This window comes from Chiloscyllium plagiosum, unplaced genomic scaffold, assembly GCF_037043375.1.
Source record: "Chiloscyllium plagiosum isolate Xiang-an unplaced genomic scaffold, Cpla_swu_hap1 HiC_scaffold_28, whole genome shotgun sequence".
In the NCBI taxonomy this organism is placed as follows: domain Eukaryota; kingdom Metazoa; phylum Chordata; class Chondrichthyes; order Orectolobiformes; family Hemiscylliidae; genus Chiloscyllium; species Chiloscyllium plagiosum.
This window is the reverse complement of record NW_028270166.1, coordinates 24,795,086-24,821,455: the sequence shown is the minus strand read 5'-3', so window position 1 is coordinate 24,821,455 and position 26,370 is coordinate 24,795,086. Positions and strand designations below refer to the sequence as shown.

The 26,370-nt window shown below is 40.4% G+C and overlaps 1 long non-coding RNA gene across 1 annotated transcript in view; it reads left to right on the top strand.

The window, feature by feature from the left end:
• The first annotated feature begins 4,394 nt into the window (after positions 1-4,394).
• The window catches only part of LOC148142507 (uncharacterized), a 42,710-nt gene continuing 20,734 nt past the window's right edge, over positions 4,395-26,370 (top strand). The window contains exon 1 of the long non-coding RNA XR_015751910.1: positions 4,395-4,533. This is a non-coding gene — a long non-coding RNA (uncharacterized LOC148142507). The remainder of the gene's footprint in view (positions 4,534-26,370) is intronic.

Below are 26,370 nucleotides of genomic sequence, written 5' to 3'. Positions count from 1 at the left end.
TTGACAATAATCATACTCCAAATTGCATCAAAGTAGTCATTTAATTTGAGTTTAACCACAGCTGAACAACCAACTAAATGGTTTTGTTTATTTTATTATTTTATCTCCATAGAGTCATAGAGGTGTACAGCATGGAAACAGACCCTTCGGTCCAACCCGTCCATGCCAACCAGATATCCCAACCCAATCTAGTCCCACCTGCCAGCACCTGGCCCATATCCCTCCAAACCCTTCCTATTCACATACCCATCCAAATGCCTCTTAAATGTTGCAATTGTACCAGCCTCCACCACATCCTCTGGCAGCTCATTCCATACATGTACCACCCTCTGTGTGAAAAAGTTGCCCCTTAAGTCTCTTTTATATCTTTCCCCTCTCACCCTAAACCTATGCAGCCTTCTGAAATTTTAAAGCAAACAGAAAATAACATAACAGTGGGCTTTTATTGGGCTTAAAGGTACATTTTAATGAAGAATGGAGATTTATTATAGTGATTTTGGAAATGACATCATCATATATTATTCAGTTCATGCAATATTTTTAACATGTTTACATGACTCGGCTGTGGCATATTTGACTCCCTACTGAGAAGATAAAAATGCTAACTAGCGAATATATGAAATATTGCCTGTTTGTATTAATTGCTGCAAACATTATCTGCATTAAAATACATTATAAAAAAATACAAATTTCTTGAATTAATTTGCTTTTCAACTGTCGAGAAATCTAAAGAGATTCTATTGCAGACCAGGTCAGATTTAATCAATGATCCTCCATAGGACTTTTTGCTGGTAGATATAATTAATCTCTGTCACTTTGAGCAAAATCAATATCATAAATAAATTATTACTCAAGGTGAGAAAGACTGCAGTTCCTGGTAACAATGAAACTAGGAGAAGAAATGTTTGCTGAAAATAATCTCTTTTTACAAAGTAATGCCACAAAAAATAAGAAAAGAAGCAAATTTGCTAAGTTTATAAACAAAGCTGAAAAAGTATTGGAAATTCTTACGCACAATGATACTTTCTGTCTTGCATTTGAAAATATCAGTTGTTAAATTTAAGGATTAAGCATTTCACTTCTCTACGATTTCCAGTGGTAGCCCCCAACTTCATAGGAATCTTTTTAATAGAATGTATTTATGCAATAACATCATTCTTTGGGGTGAATGAATAGGAATAGTGTGCAAATGAAAGGTGAGCAGACTTGCAAGGTGAATCTGACCTTTACAAAATAGAATGTTTTATTGATCTCAATGCATTTGCCTTTTAAGTGCAATGTAAGATTTCTTTTGCAACCAATCATCTACAGCAGAAAATAATGATCAAGTTGATGAAGCACTATTTTTGTGACAAACAACCTCAGCCTTTTCATAAAAACTTGGATGGTCAGAGCAAAAATGATTTGACAGTTATGCAAATAATATGGTGTTGTATTACTGTATAGAACATATGATGTTCCAGTATAAAGACCCTGGCCTCACCTTCCATAGCAGTGCGGTGTGTAATCAGTCAAACATATATAGTGTTACTGTCATGTAATGTAGCCATAAAATCAATAAGCATAGAACCCAGACTATGTGTAAGTCTGAGATCTTACAGCAGTATAAGTTGTTGCTAACAAACTTCAAGGTAGACATCTCTACAAGCACCCAGTGATATATGTTACAAGGGCTAATATATAAGGAGCATTCAGACCATATCATATTGGTGGTGGCTTTTGACCCAAGAGACTACATTATGTGTTCCTTGAAAATACTGTGACCATACAGAGATGACAGAACTTTGTAATAAACTGATTCCTAATTGACTATCTCCATCTTCATCATACAGTTAAGGATGGTGGATGGGTTCCTGAGCTATAAGCCCAATGAGTGACTGCTAATAAATAGTATAATTAATTTTTAGCGTACATTTATCACACTTTAATTAAAAGGTGCACTTGTTAACATTCTCTCAAAATATGTTAAGAAGGTAGCCTAGACCCTAAGCTTTTCTTATTTTAAAGGTAAATGTGAGGTGCTGTGCTCCAGATGCAATTCAATTGGTCAAGCTAATTGATGTAAAGCAAAACCCAACTTATTCATACACTACAGTTAAAATATAACCAAAGAAAATAATTGGCTTAGCTGTAATTCAATTTGAATGCTTAACAAAATAATATATATAGTAACTACTACTAATTAACTGTTCCAATATAGTAACATCCCATAAACACACCTTTGGCAAAAGGCAAATTCACAAAACAAATTATCTCACATACAGTTCTGTAATCCAGGAGGAAAGAGCATCAAAAGATAATTCTGAGAGAGAGAGAGTGAAGCAACTGGGAGAGATTTGTGCCTTCCGAGCCTGCTAAGAGCCCAGCAACAACTGCTGAAAGCTAAACCTAAAATCCCTAGTTCTGTAGGTGGGAGCTTGACCACACCCATTCAGTCTGCTTCTATTATTCCAACTTTTTTAAAAAACACCCAAGGTTTCACAAGTTGTGTATCTTATCACAGACCACTTGTCTCTCGAATGAAGCCATGACAAAACATACTTCATAAAGTCACATTATTGTTACTCAATAGTCAAAACTAAGCTTTTCTGAGTTAATGAAAGAGGATGTTTTCAAATTATAAACCTTAAAAAGATAATAAAACACAATACAAAACACACACAAACAAAGCTTTAAAAAGGAGACATGATTCGGAGATGCCGGTGTTGGACTGGGACGTACAAAGTTAAAAATCACACAACACCAGGTTATAGTCCAACAGGTGACAATCACCTGATGAAGGAGCGTCGCTCCGAAAGCTAGTGTGCTTCCAATTAAACCTGTTGGGCTATAACCTGGTGTTGTGTGATTTTTAACTTTAAAAAGGAGAGAGTAACTGATGACAGGAAGAATAATGGCTGCACAGTTTAAAAGTCCTTAGAGTCCTGGAGGTGTCAGATGTTGATTTGAGACCACAGTTGTTTAGTTGGGGATTGGTATCCTCAGCAGCAGTGGATTTTATAGATCCTTGAGGTCTTGGTGAATAGTTGCTTCTTTGATTTGCTGTTTTCAAGATGATGATGAATAAACAAGAAGAAAGGAGGTGTCAAGATCTTGGTGTTACCAATCCATATTTCTTTCTCCCCTCTGCTGCTTAACAACAGCTTATTGAATAGAATTAATCAGTATATCCAAAGTCCAGCACAGTTGTTGCTCCAAACCAGATACTCCATGTGCAATCTTTCATCTCTAATATATGCTGCTTATCAAGCAGGTACAAATTGGAACAGGAGATGCCAGACACGATGACTGGTTTCAATGCTTTTAGATAAAATGGTAATTTTAGTTGAGGTGGATTTGTTTCCTCCACATTAATTTCCTGAACTTGCCTCAATCTGGGGTCAGAAAATAATTTCAGCCATGACAGGTGGCACAGTGGCTCAGTGAGTAGCACTGCTCTCTCAGAACCACAAAGGACCGGGGTTCAATTCCAGCATTGGGTGACTGTCTGCGTGGAGTTTGCATGTTCTCCCTATTCCTGCTGGGTGTTCAACCCACAGTCCAAAGATATGCAGGTTAGGTGGATTGACCATGTGAATTTGCCCTATATTGTGCAGGCTAGGTGGATTAACCATGGTAAATGCAGGGCTAATGGGATAAAGTAGAATCTGGGTGGGATGCTTTTCAGATGATTGGTTCAGACTTGATGGGCCAAATGGCCTCTTTCTGCACTGTATAGATTCTATTCTATGATGTTTAGGTCACCATCCTTTTAAAACCATTTTAGTCCATGAAAAGCCTCAGATATTAAATTTGAAAAATTGTTGAAAATTGCTAGCCCATATTTTACCATTATCAAGACAGATGAACAATGTAAAGATAGAAAGATGAATGTGACCCCAGCAGAGTCTTAAAATCAACCCTAATTGGCCTATTTGGCTGCCCATCTCTCGGAAGTGGATTGTTGATTTTCCTTGCAGTCTGCATCTGGGAAACCCAACCAGAGAGGAGATAGCCTCAGGGAGCCAGTCAAAGACACATAAATATCTAAATTTCTCCACTTCTCCCAAGTCCAAACCCATGACAAAAATGAGCTGATAAACTCTGTTTCTCTCTGCACCAGCGCTGCCTGAACTGTTGTGCATCTGCAACATTTCCCATTTCTTTGTCAGATGTCCAAACTCCTCAGTATTTTACTTTTATATGTTTTCTGCAGTGTGGTGTCCAATTCTGTTCTGCCCACAGCTTTGTATTACAGTAACAAAACTTACAGTCATTTATATTTCAGTCAAAAAAATTCCTGTATCATCAGCAAACTTGGATACAGTAAACAGTTCTCTGTTCTCTGATCAGTAAATGTCATGAATTATTAATGTCCCAGCACAGATCCTTGTGGACACCACTCATGCTTCCAATTGGACTGCAATCCCTAATCTCTGTTTTCTATTGCTTTAACATCAATAATTTTTCTTCAATTCCATGGACTTTAGTTTCAGTTAACAGTTTCTTATGGGTTACCATCTCGCTGGGACTAAAGGAAAATATATATTCAAGGTTAGTGATATCATTTATTCATTTACAGCTAAATAATTAAAAACAGTGAAGAAAGTCTCTTGTTCAATGAACAACAGCATAGCTGCAAAAGGTAATAATGTACTGAATTCATAAGCGAAAACAAAATCTAAGTTCATGGATAACCTTGGACATTAAGTTACCAGGTTCTGAAACAAAAAATGTGGTTTCAAACTCTGTTTTCAGAAGTTGATTTATTAATTAAATGCTATTAATTTCATAGATTAAAGATCACCAATTAAGTGAAGCATAATAATTTACATAAATCACCAAATAATCGTGGAATTTGCTTTTAAAGTCTGTACTGTTTCAATGTCATATTGGTCAGAGGATTACCTTACAATCATGGTGATCATAAATCATCATTACTGACCTTACATTTGCATGGTAATTTTATAATTTTATATTGTTCCCTTAAAATGATCACTGTTTTCTAAAGATGATTTCAAGGTCAAGAACTTATAAGTCTACCCATATCTGTATTATTAAAATTGTGATGATTGCTTTTATGTCTAAAACCACAAAATAGTTATCATACTGGACTGGTAATCCAGGTGCCTGCCCTAGTAGAGGTTGAATCCCACCACAGCAACTGGAGAATTAAAAATTAATTGTTTTAAAATTGTTTTTAAATCATGCATTAAAAGGCTAAATCAACCATGGTACGCATGACACTGTCATATTGTTGAAAAAACCCATCTATGTGTTTTAGGGAACGCAATCTGTTGTCTTTACCTGGTCTGATCTGTATTTGACTTCATCGCAATGTTGCTAACTATTTTGGAATGGCCCAGCAAACTACTCAATTGTATTCTAAAAGGCTGCCCACCACAACTTTCTAAAGGCTAGCCTGAAATGGATACTAATTAGGGCCCTTCTGGCAATGGCCACAACATGTCAATATTTCTTTTTGAAAGAATTATAGGGTATGTGATAATCATTTGAAATATTTTGCATAAAAACAAGGTTGGGCTATGCTTGACTCATAAATTAGTGTTTTACATTGTTTAAAATTTATACTTTCACAGGAATTATAAAAGCAACATATACCCATAAAATAAAAGGTAAAGTCGACATAGTCCCGGAGGACCATGGAGCTGCTCTCTCATTAAAGAGAGAGAGAGAGCTGGGGAAGGTAACCACACCTCAGGCAAGGGGAGGGGTTGAGAAGGAGGGTCCTTCATGGTAACCTCAGCCGGTGCAGGAATTGAACCCATGCTGTTTGCTTCACTCTAGATCAGAAACCAGCTGCCACCTATAAAAGACCCTGGATCATTCCAATTCTAGTTATTTAAGATCAGCAGGGAAGGGAAAATCTCATGGGATCTTTCCAAATATTAAAATGCAAAAGCTGCTGACTTGGTTTTCAGGCATACTCACTTGCTTCTGGACACAAAAACATGAAGTGACTCAGAATGCAGTTGCACATGTTTAACTCACAGCCAATCCTATTTTCCTATAGCCTCTGTGCTTGTTTGGATTGAAATGCAGTCATGTGCAAATGTGTGCCCTTGTCTGCTGTGGTCATGTGACCTCTAACACAAGGTACAATCTCTATAGGTAGACCTCATAAGCTTTGCTTCAATGAAGTTCTCGTGCTGAACATACTGCAGTGTTGTACCCTTGAAACATGGTGTCAAAAGTTGGATTTTCCAGAGCTGAAATGAAAAGCATGGTGAACTGCCAGTGAAAAACAAAACAAAATAGCAGTGAAAATACTGCTTCAGAGAAAATGGCTGCAGATTTTCCCATACCAACTCTTCTCACAGTACTTAGTATATGTGGCAGAAGTGGGACTTTTTAGAGTCATACTGCATGGAAACAGACTCTTCGATCCAACTAGCCCATTTTCCCAAACTGAACTAGTCCCATTTGCCTGTGTTTGGTCCATATCCCTTCAAACCTTTTCTATTCATGTACTTATTCAAATGTCTTTCAAATGTTGTAACTGTACCTGCAGCCACCAGTTCCTCTGGCAGTTCATTCCACATATGAACTACTGTCCACGTGAAAAGGGTGTCCCTTATGTCCTTTTCATGTCTTTCTCCTCTCAACTTAAAAATATGCCCCCTAGTTTGGAAATCCCCCACCCTCGGGAAAAGACTCTTGCTATTCTGCTATTCACTTTATCTATGCCCCTCATGATCTACAGAGGAACTATACAGGAGTTCACTGAGGACAGAAGTGAATTCAGCTATAATACTGCTCAAACAATACATTTGAGTAGCCAATCAGCATTCACCAACTGGATTCAAGAGTGGATGAAAGACAAGTGTAGGAAGGTCGATATCCCTGGAATCTGGTTCTAATTTATTGAACAATAAAATGTTACAGTTAAAGATGTCCAAATTCAAGTACATGGGCCATGTACTGAGAGTGAAATGTCTTCATCTGGATTCTGAAAAGGGCAGATCTATAATAGTGATGCAATGACCAACGAATGTAAAATCATTGCAATAATTTGTTGAATTTGTCAACTATTTGGTGAAGTTCTTGTGTGAATCATTATCAACTGATGGCAAGGACATGCGGTGATGTTGGGGCATGGAATGTGAAGCAGCACTCATAAAAATCAAGCAACTGGTGATGGCAATGTCAGTGTGGAAACTCTATGATGTCAATGATGAAGGTACCCTGCAGTGTAACGCCAGCAAGACAGGACTTGGAGCAACTCCAATCCAGCAAGGACTACTGGTTGCAATTGCATCTAGGATTCTAATACAAACACAAAGGTATGTTCATGCCCAGATCGAGAAAGATGCTAGCCTTTGTCTCTGTGAACACTTTCATTAATACCATCTTGGAAGAGATAAAGTGCCAGGCGAGTCTGACCTTAAGCCATTGCAAAGCTATTTCCTGAAGCCACTACGATTTGCTGCAAAGCATCGACAAAGATTGTTACTTCAATTTCAGAGTTATCATCTGGACATAACACATAAGCAAGGGAAGATGATTCATCCTGCTGTTGAGAGCATCCCTCCCAATAAAATGGAGGATGTTACAACAGAGTGTTGAAATCTTCCGGCTTCAACATGAAAGCAGCAGCTCATTCTGCTCATCCAGCCAATAGAGACAATAAATATAACAGACAAGCACCTTGACCAAATCAAGCAAATTATTTGAGAAGATGCAAATCTCCAAAATTTTGCAAGGAGGAGTGATGAAAGGATGGCCAGACAGCATTAAGGACATGTCTGCTGCTATAAAAGCATATTGAGCATTTGGAGATAAATTGACAGCCCAAGAAGGCATATTGTACAAAGGAAATAGAATCATTACTCCAAAGGAGGTCAGAGAGGAAATGTTGAAATGCATCTCTGCAAATCATCAAGGAATTGAATCAAATCTGAGGAAGATAAAGATGTGCTCTACTGGTCAAACATGAACAACAAAGTCAAGAACCACATCAGTCAGCATATTACCTGTCATGAGGCCCAAACTAAGGAAGCTAGAGAGCTGCTGATGACACATAACATTCCAGACAGACCATGGTTGAAGCTAGAAGATTGTTTCACACTCACAAGAACTGATTATCTTGTTCACAGTGGATTAAATTCCAGGCAGACCATGGATGAAGCTACGAGAAGACTGTTTCACGCGCACACAGGCACCCACACACACCCTTACAGACACACACACTCCCACACTCACAAATGCACCCCCTCACAGACTTAAGACACTCTGCACTCACTACACACACACACATACACTTTCTCACACTCACAACCCCCAGCCCAGACAGACACGCACACACAGACAGATAAAGACCCACATACACACATATATTTTGTGGGGAGAATTTGTACTTGCAGGGTTACATTGTACTTTGCTCAAAAACTGCATGCATTCATGTAGAACTCTGAGCTCAAAAACTGCATGAATTAATGTAAAACTCCGTTATCTCACTTTTTAGATTAGAATCAATCTAAACATCATGGCATAGACAGAGAATACAGGGGGCCAGCACCTTTAACATATTGTCTAGCTATCACCATTGTTAACAGCTAACCCGAGAATGCAACTTGTTAAAAAAAAGGTTTTGTGATTTACACATGAAAGAAGTGAAACTATCACTGTATTCTGACAGGTGAAAGGCTTAACAGACAAGCAATCTTTCAATGTATAATTTCAGTTACATCACACTGTAAATTTTTGCTATAAATTCTGTGTTAGGATTGAGCCCTCCACTATCACCTGATGAAGGAGCGTCGCTCCGAAAGCTAGTGTGCTTCCAATTAAACCTGTTGGACTATAACCTAGTGTTGTGTGATTTTTAACTTTGTACACCCCAGTCCAACACCGGCATCTACAACTTATCAGACAGAAAAGCGGATCAGCTGATTTTAATAAGCATTGCTGAGAATATTGAACAGGTAAAATCACACTGCAGCAGTTATGGCATTCTGGACATTGTCATGAACTACAATAGACTTCAGTTCCTAAGGGAAGAATTCATGAAAGATCATCTAGCTTGCATATCCTTCCACATTATGGGCAATTTACTACAGCCAATCCATGCATCTTTGGATCGTGGGAGGAGACCCATGCAGACACAGGGAGAATATGCAAATTCCACACAGTCACCTGCTGCTGGAATCGAACCTGGGTCCCTAGTGCTGTAAGGCAGCAATGCTAACCACTGAGCCACCCTGCCACTACTGTTCAAAGGAGGACTTCACCACTTAAAGTGAACCTGCACCTCATAAAAATTGTGTATTGTTACTGCAGCAGGTGCTGGCAGTCATATAGAAAGTAACTCCATCTAAGGAAAAACATGTGTATGTAAGAGAGTGGGTTCAAAGCATGTCAGATGCTGCATAAGATGCCTTGGCAGAGGAAGGAGAAATAAGGAAAGATAACTTGTGTCTGCACATAGTGTGTCAGAGGCCAATGGGCCTTTCCCCGCCCTGAGATGACAGCTGTGTCCTGTTGTCACATTTCAGAGAAAAAACACTTCCTGAAATGCATCTGTCGCGTACATCATTCCTTGTTGAGGAGAATTGCTCCCAGAGGACCCTGCACAGAGATGACTTCCTGTTGAGAGTCCCTTCTCCTCCTCCCTCTTCCAATAAATTGTCCTCTTCTAAGTGGCCTCAATTTTAAAGTCAGCAAAACCTTCTTCAGCACCTCGCATTGCACTCCCTGTACCTTTGCAACTTTAAGCAATCATAGTGTCACAAAGGTAGTCCCTTGTTTTCTAAAAGCTGTTCCTTGGCTCAAGGAGACCCTGTCCTTGATTTTTTTTCAGAGGGGTAATAAACCAGGCCGGGCTCTGATCAGTCTGGTTTGGTACAGAGATGAAAAGGATTTTGAGAGGCCTTTTGTTTATATGTAAACAGATGAGACTTCAGGCTAAAGTGGTCATGCTTTAGAAGTGACCTGTATAAAGAGGTCAACTCTCTAGCTGAGTTGAGCTGAGCCGTTTTCGTTCAGTCTTGACCAGGTTGGAAGTTCAACAGGGAGCTGCGTGGAAACTGTCTCTCTCTCTCTCTCTCTCTCTTACTGCCTTTCAACTTCAACCTGTACGCATGTGTTCCATGTATACTGGTTTTTAAAGGGAGTTTCCTTATTGGGACTGTTGTGTATATTCGGATCAGCATAATTAAGTCTAGTTGGATAGGCCAAGTTCTGTAGAAGCTCTTTATTCTGTTCTTTGTGTTTCATTGTGTAATTTTGAGAATAAATTGTTGTCTGTTTTAAAATCTAGTAGTCAACCTAGCTATCTTACTCCGGGTAGTTTTCACTGTACACTTACCGAAACAAGTTGCAAAGTTATGGTCTGGGGCTGCCTGCTAAAGAATGTTTTGAGTGGTCTGGCCTAGTCCATAACAGATTGGGGGCTCATCTGGGATTTTAAGCAGTGAGTGGTAGGTGCTAGTGTCTTTATTCCAGGTGTTGGATTGGTTGGGTAGACAAAGCTTGGGATAGTAACAGCTCTTTCAGTTGCCAAAACTTTCTGGATGTGGATGCGGTGACTTTGGAAAGTTATATCAAATGGCATATACAAAAAAAGAAAGCGAATGCATTCTTGTATGTTATTACTTAACAAATGATGTCTTAATGAGGAAATGGAGACCATCACACTTTCAAACAGATGAGAAATAGGCAAAGATTCATCAAATTGTTTTGCCAGTAGGGTGTAGAAAGAGGTGCTGCGAGTGGTGCATAACCTACCACTTGGAGGTCATTTAGGAGTGTGGAAAACACAGGCTAAAATACAAAGACATTTTTACTGGCCTGGACTCAACAAAGCTGTAGTTGAATTTTGCCAGATGTCTCATACGTGTCAGCTAATTGGAAAACCACAGGCAGTAGTAAAGCCTGCACATTTAATACCTATTCCAGCATTTGAGGAACCTTTCACAAGAGTCTTGATTAATTGCGCAGGTCACCTACTTCAAACAAAAAGTGGGAATAAATATTTATTAACAATAATGGTTGTGTCGACTAGATTTCCAGAGGCAATCCCATTACGCAACGTCACAGCCAAACTGGTTGTAGAAGAATTACTTAAATTTTTTACTAGATACGGACTGGCAGAGATCCAGCAGAATAAGGATCGAACTTCACATCCAAACTATTCAAGGAGTTTATGGATAACTTGGGAATAAAGCAATTCAAATCTACAGCAAACCATCTGAAATCGCAGGGAGCAGAAGAGAGTTGGCATCGAACACTGAAGACCATGTGGAGGGCTTATGGTCAAGAGTATTCAAATGGTTAGGATAAGGGAGTTCCGTTTGTACTTTTTGTGATCAGAAATGCATTGAATGAATCAACCAAATTCAGTCAATTTGAATGAATTTTTGGGCATGAAGTAAGAGGACTGCTAAAATTGATTAAGGAGAAATTAATAATTCAGAGACGACCCATTTGGACTATGTGTCAAATTTTAGAGAACTATTAAATAGAGTTTGCTAGACAGCATTTGAAGGTAAACAGCATACAATGAGACTGGAAGTGGAACAGAAATCACAAATTTGCAATTTTGCAACTGGGGATAAGGTATTACTTCCAGTAACAGGTGAGTCTTTAAAAGCAAGGTTTTGTGGACCGTATCAAATTGAGAAGTAATTGAGTGAGGTGAACTACTTGATAAGGACTCCAGACTTGAAGAAATCTCACAGAATGTTTCATGTGAATATGTTCAAAAGGTATTTTGATAGGGAAGGAAAGAAGGAGAGAAGGTGTTAATGATTACAGCACAGAAGGAAGAACCAAGTTTAGAGGATTCTGAATTGGACATTCCTCAGATCAAAATCGACAATGAGGAAGTTGTCAAAAATTGGGATAAATTATTGAATTGCCTTTCACAAGAAAATCGAAATGACCTGCAAAAGTTATTACTATCACATGGGGAGATATGCGGAAATAAACTGGGGAGTACTAACCTAATTGTGCATGATGTAGATATAGGAGATGCTGTTCCAATTAAGCAACATCCTTATAGGCATAACCCTCTAACGTTGGCACAGGTTCAGAAGGAGATAGAATGCATGCTCCAAGATGGCATAATTGAAATGAGTTACAGTGACTGGAGCTCACCCATAGTCATTGTGCCAAAGCCAGATGATACCCAACCGTTATGTGTGTATTATTGCAAGGTCAACACCATTACAAAGACTGATGCATATCCAAATCCATGGTTGGAGGATTGTGTCGAAAAAGTGGGACAAGCAACTTACATTTCTAAGTTGGACTTGTTCAGAGGCTACTGGCAAGTACCTCTGTCAGGGAGAGCAAAGGCAATTTTGGCTTTCGTAATGCTAAATGGACTATATCAGTTCAAAGTCATGCCATTTGGTATGAAAAACCTCCAGCCATATTTCAGAGACTGACTAATAAGGTCATTGCAGGATTACCCAACTTAGTGTGGTTTATATTGATGACCTGGTGATTTTTAGTCACTCATGGAAGGAACATTTATAGCATTTATCAGACGTGTTTGACCCACTTCAGAAGGCAGGCTTGATGGTAAACCTAGCTAAAAGTGAATTTGCCAAAGCCCAAATCATGTTATTGGACATGGACAAATGGCCTCACGGGATGCGAAAACAAAAGTAATTGGGGAATTTCCCACACTATCGACAATAAAAACGGTACTATGGTTCCTGGAATTGAATGGATTTTACCGAAAGTTTGTGCCGAACTTTAGTAGTGTGGCTGCTCCACTCACCGAATTGTTACAAAAGGGCAAGACGTTTCAATGGACAGCGAACTGTCAAAAGGCATTTGACAGCCTAAAAACTGTGTTAACCACTGCCCCAGGATTAGCCACACCAGATTACATAAAGCCTTTCAAGGTTGCTGTCGATGCCAGTGATGTGGGTTTTGGTGCGGTGCTCCTGCAGAAGGATAATGAAGGGATAGAAAGACCCATCACGTATTTTTCCAGGAAGTTGAACGTTCATTAACAGAAATATTCAATGGTGGAGACAGAGACTTTAAGCTTGGTGTTGGCATTACAACATTTCAGTGTTTATATTACCAGCAATGCATCTGAAACAATCGTATACGCTGATCACAACACATTGACATAAAGTCATAGAGTCATAGAGATGTACAGCATGGAATCAGACCCTTCGGTTCAACCTGTCCACGCCGACCAGATATCCCAACCCAATCCAATCCCACCTGCCAGCACTCGGCCCATATCCCTCCAAACCCTTCCTATTCATATACCCATCCAAATGCCTCTTAAATGTTGCAATTGTACCAGCCTTCACAACAGCCTCTGGCAGCTTATTCCATACACGTACCACCCTCTGCATGAAAAAGTTGCCCCTTAGGTCTCTTTTGCATCTTTCCCCTCTCACCCTAAACCTATGCCCTCTAGTTCTGGACTCCCCGATCCCAGGGAAAAGACTTTGTCTATTTATCCCAACCATGCCCCTCATAATTTTGTAAACCTCCAAAAGGTCACCTCTCAGCCTCCGACGCTCCAGGGAAAACAGCCCCAGCCTGTTCAGCCACTCCCTATAGCTCAAATCCTCCAACCCTGGCAACATGCTTGTAAATCATTTCTGAACCCTTTCAAGTTTCACAACATCTTTCCGATAGGAAGGAGACCAGAATTGCACGTAATATTCCAACAGTGGCCTAACCAATGTCCTGTACAGTCACAACATGACCTCCCAACTCCAGTACTCAATACTCTGACCAATAAAGAAAAGCATACCAGATGCCTTCTTCACTATCCTATCTACCTGCGACTCCACTTTCAAGGAGCTATGAACCTGCACTCCAAGGTCTCTTTGTTCAGCAACACTCCCTAGAACCTTATCATTAAGTGTATAAGTCCTGCTAAGATTTGCTTTCCCAAAATGCAGCACCTCGCATTTATCAGAATTAAACTCCATCTGCCATTTCTCAGCCCATTGGCCCATCTGGTTCAGATCCTGTTGTAATCTGAGGTAACCCTCTTCACTGTACACTACACCTCCAATTTTGGTGTCATCTGCAAACTTACTAACTGTACCTCTTATGCTCGCATCCAAATCATTTATGTAAATGACAAAAAGTAGAGGGCCCAGTACCGATCCTTGTGGCATTCCATTGGTCACAGGCCTCCAGTCTGAAAAACAACCCTCCACCACCACCCTCTGTCTTCTACCTTTGAGCCAGGTCTGAATCCAAATGGCTAGTTCTACCTTTAGTCCATGAGATCTAACCTTACTAATCAGTGTCACATGGGGAAACTTGTCGAACGCCTTACTGAAGTCCATACAGATCACATCTAATGCTATGCCCTCATCAATCTTCTTTGTACTTCTTAAAAAAACTCAATCAAGTTTGTGAGACATGATTTCCCACGCACAAAGCCATATTGACTATCCCTAATCAGTCCTTGCCTTTCCAAATACACGTACATCCTGTCCCTCAGGATTCCCTCCAACAACTTGCCCACCACTGAGGTCAGGCTCACTGCTCTATAGTTCCCTGGCTTGTCTTTACTGTCCTTCTTAAATAGTGGCACCACATTTGCCAACCTCCAGTCTTCCGGCACCTCAACTGTGACTATCGATGATACAAATATCTCAGCAAGTGGCCCAGCAATCACTTCTCTAGCTTCCCATAGAGTTCTCGGGTACACCTGATCAGGTCCTGGGGATTTAACCGTTTCAAGACATCCAGCACTTCCTCCTCTGTAATCTGGACATTTTGCAAGATGTCACCATCTATTTCCCTACAGTCTATATCTTCCATATCCTTTTCCACAGTAAATACTGATGCAAAATATTCATTTAGTATCTCCCCCATTTTCTGTGGCTCCACACAAAGGCCGCTTTGTTGATCTTAGAGGGGCCCTATTCTCTCCCTGGTTACCCTTTTGTCCTTAATATATTTGTAAAAACCCTTTGGATTCTCCTTAATTCTATTTGCCAACGCTATCTCATATCCCCTTTTTGCCCTCCTGATTTCCCTCTTAAGTATATTCCTACTTCCTTTATACTCTTCTAAGGATTCACTCGATCTATCCCGTCTCTACCTGACATATGCTTCCTTCTTTTTCTTAACCAAACCCTCAATTTCTTTAGTCATCCAGCATTCCCTATACCTACCAGCCTTCCCTTTCACCCTGACAGGAATATACTGTCTCTGGATTCTTGTTATCTCATTTCTGAAGGCTTCCCATTTTCCAGCCATCCCTGCGAACATCTGCTCCCAATCAGCTTTCAACAGTTCTTGCCTAATACTGTCAAAATTGGCCTTTCTCCAATTTAGAACTTCAACTTTTTGATCTGGTCTATCCTTTTCCATCACGATTTTAAAACGAATAGAATTATGGTAGCTGGCCCCAAAGTGCTCCCCCACTGACACCTCAGTCACCTGCCCTGCCTTATTTCCCAAGAGTAGGTCAAGTTTTGCACCTTCTCTAGTAGGTACATCCACATACTGAATCAGAAAATTGTCTTGTACACACTTAAGAAATTCCTTTCCATCTAAGCCTTTAACTCTATGGCAGTCCCAGTCGATGTTTGGAAAATTAAAATTCCCAACCATAACTACCCTATTAAGGACAATAAACTGGGCTGGATTCTGATCAGTCTGGTTTGTTTCAGAGATGAAAAGGGTTTTGAGTGGCCTTTTGTTTATATGTAAACAGGTAACACTTCAGGCCAAAGTGGTCATGTTTTAGAAGTGACCTGTATAAGAAAAGGGGAGTGTTCAGCTCTCTAGCTGAGCTGAGAAGTTTTAGTTCAGTCTTGAGCTGGTTGCAAGTTCAACAGGGAGCTGTGTGAAAACTCTCTCTCTTTCTTTCTGCTCTTCAACTTCAACCTAGAAGTATGGTTCCATTTATACTGGTTTTTAAAGGGATTTTACTTATTGGGACTATTGTGTATATTCAGAACAGCATAATTAAGTATAGTTGGATAGGTTGAGTTCTGTAGGGGTTCTTTATTCTGTTCTTTGTGTTTCATTGTGTAATTTTGTCAATAAATTGTCTGTTTTAAAATCTAGTAGTCAACCTAGCTATCTTACTCTGGGTAATTTTCACTGTACACTTACCGAAACAAATTGCAAAGTTATGGTCTGGGGCTGCCTGCTAAAGAATGTTTTGAGCGGTCTGGCCTAGTCCATAACAACAGAAAACACCAAACTCGTGTAAAATTCACCAGCTAAGAGAAATCAACCGGAAAAGAATCTTTAAGTAGGAACAGTAGACAATTCCTTTAAATTAATAATGATTGTGGACAGTGTTTCCTGACGCTGAATTTGGAGTCAATTGAGTAAGGTTAATAGAGATAGCTATTGTTAATAGTTTGAGAACTGAGCTCCAAAATCACACTATTGGCATCAAACTGTTCTGTACATGGAGGTTCATTGCATGGTCACTATCACGATCACCTCCAGTATATCCAACGGAATTCCCTCTGGAAGTCTGTTGTGTTGTGATCTTGCTTTTAGACCTCTAATAGAAACAATTTAAACAATCCCAATTTCCACCCAAGGATTTGAGGGACTAGAAAATTACAGAAACAATTTTTTTTAAAATGCTGATTGTTAAATATTTAGAGAGAGTGATACAATTAGCATTTTAATAATTTTGCATTTAGCCATGATTTTTACTCCCTAAACCCTGAGACAAAATGGTCTGAATAATCTACAACTCATAACATGGCCTTACAGATTTTAGTTCCTATACTTTATTTTAAATTAAATGACTATTCTGAGGTTTCTAGTTACCATGAAATGCATTTTGTGCACTTTCCTGAATTGTTGTGATTTCATATGAATTTTAAGTTGTGAGAGATCACTCTGCAGAACTCCTGGTTACAAAGCATAAAACAATAAAGTGTAGGACTTGCTCAAGAAAGAGATGGTTAGGGAATGAAAGCTGGGTAGATAGAAGAATATGAATTACACAGAATGGAAGTGATGGACTTGCCCTAAGGCATAACTCAATTAATCATGTTGTATTTTACTCAATGAGAATTACCATGTTAGTGAATTTGTCAGGGAGGAACATCATTTCTATATTTATTAATAATTTCTGTAAGTGCTATTCCCTTTTGGATTAATATTAAGCTTGATTTTAGCAAAAAAGGGAACAGTTTTACTGTTTTTAGCTAATCCCCTTTAGAAGAATATGACTTGAAATATCAGGATCACTTACTCCATTTTAACTTACAATCCAGGATTTTCTTTTAATTATCAGTTTGTACTTGATTCTGGATGATTTGATCCCTTTAGGATCATTACAATGCAAACTTTAGCCTTAGAAACATTTATGATTTCTCCAGTGTATCTGAGAATCAAACTAGTTTGTGATTTGGTTCAGCAAATGGGCTGTAAAGAAATAGGTTCCATCACGATACCTAAGATATAACAGTGATGTACGTAGTGAGATTAGAAACTGTTCCTTTCTCTTTATGTTCTAAGTATTGTTATTTTCAATGGAGAAAGTGAGGACAGCAGATGCTGGAGATCAGAGCTGAAAATGTGTTGCTGGAAAAGCGCAGCAGGTCAGGCAGCATCCAAGGAACAGGAGAATCGACAATTCGGGGATGAGTCGAAGAAGGGCTCATGCCCGAAACGTCGATTCTCCTGCTCCTTGGATGCTGCCTGACCTGCTGCGCTTTTCCAGCAACACATTTTCAGCTCAGTTGTTATTTTCAATTATTCTGGACCTAAACTGCAAGGAAATGCCTACCAACAGCCACAATGGGATTATGTAAGAATTATTTGGACTATAAATGTGTGCATGTATGTCAATTACAGGAAATAGCACTTAAAAAGGACAGCTGCACTGACTTTGCAAACATCCACACATAACCGTTGGGTGCCATTTAGTTTTGGCACCATTACAATAGGTGAGCTCCAGTCAATGTAACTCACTTCAATTATGTTGTCTTGGAGCATGCGTTCAATCTCCTTTTGAACCTGTGCCAACTTTAAAGGGCTATGCCTACAAGGATGTTGCTTAACTGGAATAGCATCTCTATCGTGTATAATTAGGCTAGTACTTCACAGCTTATTTCCATTTATCTCCCATGTGGCAGCAATAACTCTTTCAGGTCATTTCGATTTTCCTTGGGAAAGTAACTCAATACTTTATCCCAATTTTTGACAACTTTCTCAATATCCAATTTAATTTGTAGAATGTCCAATTCCGAATTCTCTGAACTTGTTTCTTCCCTCTGTGTTGTAATCAATAACACATTCTCCTCTTGCTTTCCTTCCCTGTCAAAATACCTTTTGAGCATATTCACATGACACACTGAGATGTCTTTCTGTCTGGAGTCCCTTTCAAGTAGTTCACTTCACTCAATTTCCTTTCGATTTGATAAGATCCACTAAACCTTGCTTTTAAAGGTTCATTTATCACTGGAAGTAACACCAATACCTTATCCCCATTAGCAAAATTGTGAATATTTGATTTCTTGTCTGCTTCTTGTTTCATTATACGCTGCGATACTCTTAAATGCTGTCCAGCCAACTCCCCTGCTCTATTTAATTGTTCCCTAAAATTTGACACACAGTCCAAATGTGTGGTCTCCGAATTCTGACTTACTAATTTCTCCTTAATCAACTTTAACGATCCTCTCACTTCATGTCCAAAAACTCATTCAAATGGACTGAATTTCATTTAGTGCATTTCTGATCACAAAAAGCACAAATGGAATTCCCTTATCCTAACCATCTGGACAGTCTTGACTGTAAGCTGTCAGCATATTCTTTAATGTCGGATGCCACCTTTCTAACACTTCTTGAGATTCTGGATGGTATGCAGTAGATTTGCATTGTTTTATTCCTAAGCTGTCCATAACTTCCTTGAATAATTTTGATGTGATATTTGACCCTTGATCTGATTGCATATCTGTCGGTAGTCTGTATCTTGTGAAAAATTTGAGTAATTCCTCTATAATCCTTTTAGCTGTGATATTGCATAATGGGACAGCCTCTGGAAATCTAGTTGACATATCCATTATTGTTAACAAATACCAATTCCCAATTTTTGTTTGAGGTAGGGGACCCATGCAATCAATTTTGACTCTTGTAAACAGTTTCCCAAATGCAGGAATAGGTATTAAAGGTGTGGGTTTTATTACCAACCTTGGTTTTCCAATTACCAGACATGTATGACACATCTGGCAAAATTCAACTACATCCTTTTTCAGACCAGGTCAGTAAAAATGTCTTTGTATTTTAGTTTGTGTTTTCCTCACTCCTAAATGACCCCTAAGTGGTAGTTCATGTACCACTCGCAACAGCTCCTTTCTATACCCCACTGGCAATATGATTTGATGATCTTCTGCCTGTTTTCTCATCTGCCCGAATATGTGATGAACTGCATTTCCTCATTAAGACATGATTTTAAATTAATAACATTCAGGAATGCATTTGAATTCCTTTCTCGTGTATGTCTTTTGATGTAATTGCTTTAAAGTTTCATCTTTCTGCTGTAACTCAGTTAATTTTCCTGAGCTAAAGATGTCTGCATTGTCAGTTATCTAATTCTGGTTTGTGCTAACCATCTGATCAAACACAGTCTCTGTTAATTCCATTTCAACTTCTTTATCTGTATCTCTTGACCTCTCCTGTTTCAACTTGTGACTTTGTGAGCTTGTTACCATACAGTCAGAAAAATTCCAGGATATGTGTCCTGCAATGTTTCAATTGCCTGAGTTTTCCACTGGCTTTTCAATCACAGGAGTCAGTACTCCTACCAGTGAATCAGCTATATCATTAGCAAGGACAAATTGTATTCCTGGAGCTGACAGTTTGTCCAGTACTCTTACCATGAATTCTCTGCTCTTCACTGGACACTCTAACCTCACTTTACATAATTGAGCACTTTTTGTCTCACCATGAATTCCTGTTACTAGTAGCTTTTCTGGCAATAGTCCTTCAGAAGTACATATCTCCTCATCTTTCAGCATCACAGACTAAGAGGTTCACAATATTGTAATCTCTTTACCTGTTGTTCCTGGCTGAAGCGAATAAACTTTACCTTTGCAAGTATATGGTTTAAGAAGATCTGGCACTTCCTCCTTAACCAATCTCCCACCAGCTTGTACATTCTGATGCAGCTTTACCACTCCAAAAAAATTCACCGGCTTATCGTGTTTTCCTGCATTTGGCTTCCCAGTGCTTCTCCTAACCCACCAACAGTGTGATTTCATGTGCCCTATTTTATTGCAGTGAAAACACTGGAGCTTTTTAACTTCTCTTTCCCCTTCAAAGGTTTCCTTTTTACCCTGTGGTAAGTTATCCTTATGATCTTCACCAAGATCTACCTTTCCCTTTCCATGTGAGGATTTCTCTTTTCCCTAATATCTATTCCTCATGGATTGAAATTGATTCTGGAAGCCAAACTTTGTTTTACGGACCAACTCATAATCATCAGCCATTTCAGCTGCTAAACTTGCTGTATTAACTCTCTGCTGTTCCTCACTAGGCTTATCTTCAGCCTTCATCTCTATCCTTTTAAGCTAATATTCCTGTCCACATGGCAGTTTCTGAAGTTCAAATGCTCTCTCTTCAGCTAAAGCGATTCATTCTTTTTCTCTTTCCACTACTTTTAATCGTAATTCAAACTGTTTCATTTCTGTTGCCCTTTCCTTGTCTTTTGCCTCTAACTCAAGCTGCTTCATTTTCAATTGAACTTTAGCCATCTTTAATGATTCTGATGGTGATTCCAGAAAATTTAAATGTTGAGCTACTGTTGTAATTATCTCTCCTTTCCTCACAGAATGAGGCAGCTCCAACTCCAGCTTCTCTGCTAATTCCAGCAGCTTGGCCGTATTTACCTTTTGTAAAACCCCTAAGGTCACTTAGAGTCATAGAGACGTCCAGCACAGAAACAGACCCTACAGTCCAACCCGTCCATGCTGACCAAATAACCCAACCCAATCTAGTCCCACCTGCCAGCACCCGGCCCACATCCCTCCAAACCCTTCCTATTCACATTCCCATCCAGATGTATTTTACATGTTGCAATTGTACCAGCCTCCACCACTTCCTCTGGCAGCTCATTCCATACACGTACCACCCTCTGCGTGAAAACGTTGCCCCTTAGGTCTCTTTCATATCTTTCCCCTCTCACCCTAAACCTATGCCCTCTAGTTCTGGACTCCCCCACCCCAGGGAAAAGACTTTGTCTATTTATCCTATCCATGCCCCTCATGATTTATAAACCTGTATAAAGTCACCCTTCAGCCTCCGACACTCCAGGGAAAACAACTCTAGCCTATTCAACTTTTCCCTATAATTCAAATCCTCCAACCCCAGCAGCATCCTTGTAAAACTTTTCTGAACCCTTTCAAGTTTCACAACATCTTTCCGACAGGAAGGAGACCAGAATTGCATGGAATATTCCAACAGTGACCTAACCAATGTCCTGTACAGCCGCAACGTGACCTCCCAACTCCAGTACTCAATACTCTGACCAATAAAGAAAAGCATACCAAATGCCTTCTTCACTATCCTATCTACCTGCAACTCCACTTTCAAGGAGCTATGAACCTGCACTCCAAGGTCTCTTTGTTCAGCAACACTACCTAGGACCTTGCCATTAAGTCCTGCTTAGATTTGCTTTTCCAAAATGCAGCACCTCACATTTATCTAAATTAAACTCCATCTGCCACTTCTCAGCCCATTGGCCAATGTGATCAAGATCCCATTGTAATATGAGATAACTCTTCACTGTCCACTACACCTCCAATTTTGGTGTCATCTGCAAACTTACTAACTGTACCTCTTATGCTTGCATCCAAATCATTTATGTAAATGACAAAAAGTAGTGGACCCAGCACTGATCCTTGTGGCACTCCACTGATCACAGGCCTCCAGTCTGAAAAACAACCCTCCACCGCCACCCTCTGTCTTCTACCTTTGAGCCACTACTATATCCAAATGGCTGGTTCTCCCTGTATTCCACGAGATCTAACCTTGCTAATCAGTCTCCCATGGGGAATATTGTCGAATGCCTTACTGAAGTCAACATAGATCATGTCCACCGGTCTGCCCTCATCAATCTTCTTTGTTACTTCTTCAAAAATATGTTTGTTTTTCAAGATGTCACCGTCTATTTCCCTACATTCTATATCTTCCATGTCCTTTTCCACCGTAAATACTGATGCAAAATGCTCAGTTATCATTTCCCCCATCTCCTGCGGCTCCACACAAAGGCCGCCTTGCTGATCCTTGAGGGGTCCTATTCTCTCCCTAGTTACCCTTTTCTGCTTAATGTATTTATAAAAACCCTTTGGATTCTCCCTAACCTTATTTGCCAAAGCTAGCTCATGTCCCCTTCTTGCCCTCCTGATTGCTCTCTTAAGTATACTCCTCCTGCCTTTATACTCTTCTAAGGATTCGCTTGATCTAGCCTGTCTATACCTTACATATGCTTTCTTCTTTTTCTTAACCAAACCCTCAATTTCTTTAGTCATCCAGCATTCCCTATACCTACCAGCCTTTCCTTTCACCCCAACAGGATTATACTTTCATCCCCCAGAAAACCCTTGGTGACTGGAAGAGCCATCGCTATCCCAAGCATTGTTTAAACCAACCAAATCAACCCTGTTATAGAATTCTATGCTACTTTCTCCCCACCCCTACCCTCCTCTCACTTATCTCTCCACCCTTCAGGTTCTCTGTCTGTATTCCTGATGAAGGGCTTTTCCCCGAAACGTCGATTTTACTGCTCCTGGAATGCTACCTGAACTGTTGTGCTCTTCCAGCACCACTAATCCAGAATCTGGTTTCCAACATCTGCAGTCATTGTTTTTACCGATGGGAATGCAGAGTTACAGGGATAGGATGGGGGCGGGGGGGGATTGTGGTGGTGGATCTGGATGGGATGCACTTTGGAGCGTCCGTGTAGACTTGATGGTCTGAATGGCCTGCTCCACATTGCAGGGATTCTATGATTGTTTCACACTATTGGCTTTCCTGATGGTGAATCGAGCTGATCAACAGGACAGTTTGCACTTTCTGGAAAGTGAAAATATTCAGGTCAACAAAGAGCACAAGTTTGCCATGCTGCATGAATTGCAATCAATGGCAGGTGGGTAAATGGTCCATTGTGTTGGAAAGATATTTCATATTTAATGTTTCCTGGCAGATTTAAATTTTGAAGGATTGTGGAAAAAAATTATTTATTTCAAGCTTTATACAAATATCTGAATTGGTTTCTTCAAGAGAGCTCATGGCAAGATCACTGTGGGCCTTGGCAATTTTAATAAGGTTTTTGAGAAATCACCTGTCTGGTGCGAACTGTTGGTTCTGCTGTAGAACACTCTTAGGCCTGGGCTTGAAGAGTTATTTACATTTGGTCTTCAACTGGGCGACATAAAGCCTGGGGAGAAGATATCTCCCATTTATAAAAAGAGAACAGAGTCGAGTGTGTCGTGCTGGAAAAGCACAGCAGGTCAGGCATCATCTGAGGAGCAGGAAAATCGACTAGTCGTGCAAAAGCCCTTCATCAGCAATGTGGCTGGGAGCCTCGGGGGTGGAAAGATAAATGGGAAGGGGGTGGGGCTGAGGGTAAGGTAGCTGAGAGTGCAATAGGTGGATGGAGGTGTGGATACAGGTGATAGGTCAGAGGGGAGGGTGGAGTGGATAGATGGGAAGGATGATGGACAGGTAGGACAGGTCATGAGTACGGTGCTGAGCTGGATGGTTGGAGCTGGGGTAAGGTGGAGGGAGGGGAAATGATGAAACTGGTGAAATCCACATTGATGCCCTGGGGTTGGAGGGTCCGAAGGTGGAAGACGAGGCATTCTTTCTCCAGGCATCGGGTAGTGGGGGAGTGGTGATGGAGGAGGCCCAGGACTTGTGTGTCTTTGGCAGAGTGGGAGGGGGAGTAAAAGTGTTCCACCAGGGGGCGGTGGGGTTGATTGGTGCAGGTGTCCCGGAGATGTTCTCTGAAGTGCTCTGCAAGTAGGCGGCTTGTCTCCCCAATGTAGAGCAGACTGCATCGGGAGCAACGGATACAATAAATGACATGCGTGGAAGTGCAGGTGAAACTTTGATGGATGTGGAAGGCTCCTTTGGGGCCTTGGACAGAGGTGAGGGGGGAGGTGTGGGTGCAGGTTTTGCAATTCTTGCAATGGCAGGGGAAGGTGCCAGGAGGGGAGGGTGGGTTGTTGAGGGGCGTGGACCTGACAAGGCAGTCGCGGAGGGAAGGTCTTTATGGAAAATGGATAAAGATGGGGAGGGAAATATTTCTCCGGTGGTGGGGTCTGTTTGTATGTGGCGGAAGTGGAGGAGGATGATGCGATGTATACGGAGGTTGGTGGGGTGGAAGGTGAGGAGCAGGGAGGTCTGTCCTTGTTGCAGTTGGAGGGGTGGGGTTCCTGACACCGCAGGAATTGCAAAACCGGCACCACACCTCCCCCCCTCACCTCCATCCAAGGACCCAAAGAAGCCTTCCACATCCATCAAAGTTTCACCTGCACCTCCACACGTCATTTATTGTATCCATTGCTCCTGATGCGGTCTTCTCTACAGTGGGTATACAGGATGCCTACTCGCAGAGCGCTTCAGAGAACATCTCCAGGATACCAGCACCAACCAACACCACCGACCTGTGGCCGAACACTTCAACTCCCCCTCCCACTCCGTCAAGAGCACACAGGCCTCCTCCATCACCACTCCCTCACTACCCGACGCCTGGAGGAAGAGCGCCTCATCTTCTGCTTCAGGATCCTCCAACTACCTGGCAATGTGGATTTCACCAGTTTCCCCATTTCCTCTCCTTCCACCTTACCCCAGTTCCAACCTTGCAGCTCAGCACCGTACTCATGACCCGTCCTACCTTTCCAACTTCCTTCCCATCTATCAACTCCACCCTCCCCTCCGACCTATCACCATTACCCCACCTCATCCACCTATCGCACTCCCAGCTACTTTCCCCCAACGCCACCCCCCTTCCAATTATCTTTCCCCCCCGAGGCTTCCGGCCTCATTCCTGAAGGATTTTTGCCCAAAACGTCGATTTTCCTGCTCCTCGGATGCTGCCTGACCTGCTGTGCCTTTCCAGCACTGCACTCGCGTCTCCAATCTCCACCATTTGCAGTTCTCACTTTCGCCTATAGAAAGAGAACACACTTGCTGTGTTCAGGATGAATCTTATTTGTTATTTTTTAAAAGAGTGATTGAAAGAACATTTCAATATTATGATTCCTGCAAAGATTTCAAGGACAACTTGACAATATATGCCAAAAAATCAGAGCATCAACCTTCAAACCATTCTATACTTTGCATGTGTTGCAGATATTAAGGATGATAAACATTTATATTTTGATGTTACCAACTGGAATAATAATGATAAAACAATAATCGTGCTTATTAAGAAACTGTACTTGTTTTTATTTAAAATCTGACATAAATCAGGTATTTAATTGGACATCTTTATAACCACAAAAAACTCTTTTTATTTCATATAGAGTAATGGAATGAGATCAACAGTGCACTCCTCCCACCGAGGTTGTTAAATTGTGATCCCTGGGAATATAAAACTTTGCACCGTTGTGTTGGATGTCCTTGGTCTAGGGAGCTCAACAGAGAGAGATAAAACACAAAGGCTAATACATAGGCAGTCAATTGCTTTTTTTTCCTTAAAAATATAAACCTTTGAAGACAGCCCTTTTTTGAAGAATAAAAATCAATTGCAAAACATAAAATCAACTAATAAAATTTCAAGTGTGTCCAGAGGGGCTTGCCTCGAAGCTCTCACTGAGGAATATATTACTATTTTATGCTTCTAATATTTGATCTTTCCCCTTCAGTCTTCCGTTTGCTTATTAATTTTAAAACGTGATCAGACTGAAGGAATGTTAGAAATACCCGCATCTTAAATTAGAACTGGTGTGTTTAAGTACTCATTTTATTGCAAGGACTGTTCTTGAGTTGCCAGATTATTTAGAGCTAATGTCAGTTTTTATGAAGCTGTTAATGAAGCTTTGTTAGGTTAGAATCAGAGCCCAAGTAAGGGAAAGTAAAATTATTGAGAAAGTAGCACATGAATACACCTATACAGTTCTGAGCAGCCTATCTAAATTGGTGTTGCCGAAAACTTATTAACAGATCATAAATCTTCTCAGCTGTATGGCAGAGAAACCATGCAACAGGGAGAAAGAATTTATGCTTAAATTGAAAGTACAGAAAGGTAAATGGAGTTAATCCTCCATAACATTAGCATAACAGCTACAGAAATATGGTTTAAGTGCCATTAATGTATTTTCTCAGGGCTACAACTCTTCAATCAAACTCGTGGCAGATAAACAAGCAAACCTTTGTAGCAAGTGAGCACTGCAGATGCTGGGGATTAGAGTCGAAGAGTGTGGTGCAAGAAAAGCACAGCCAGTC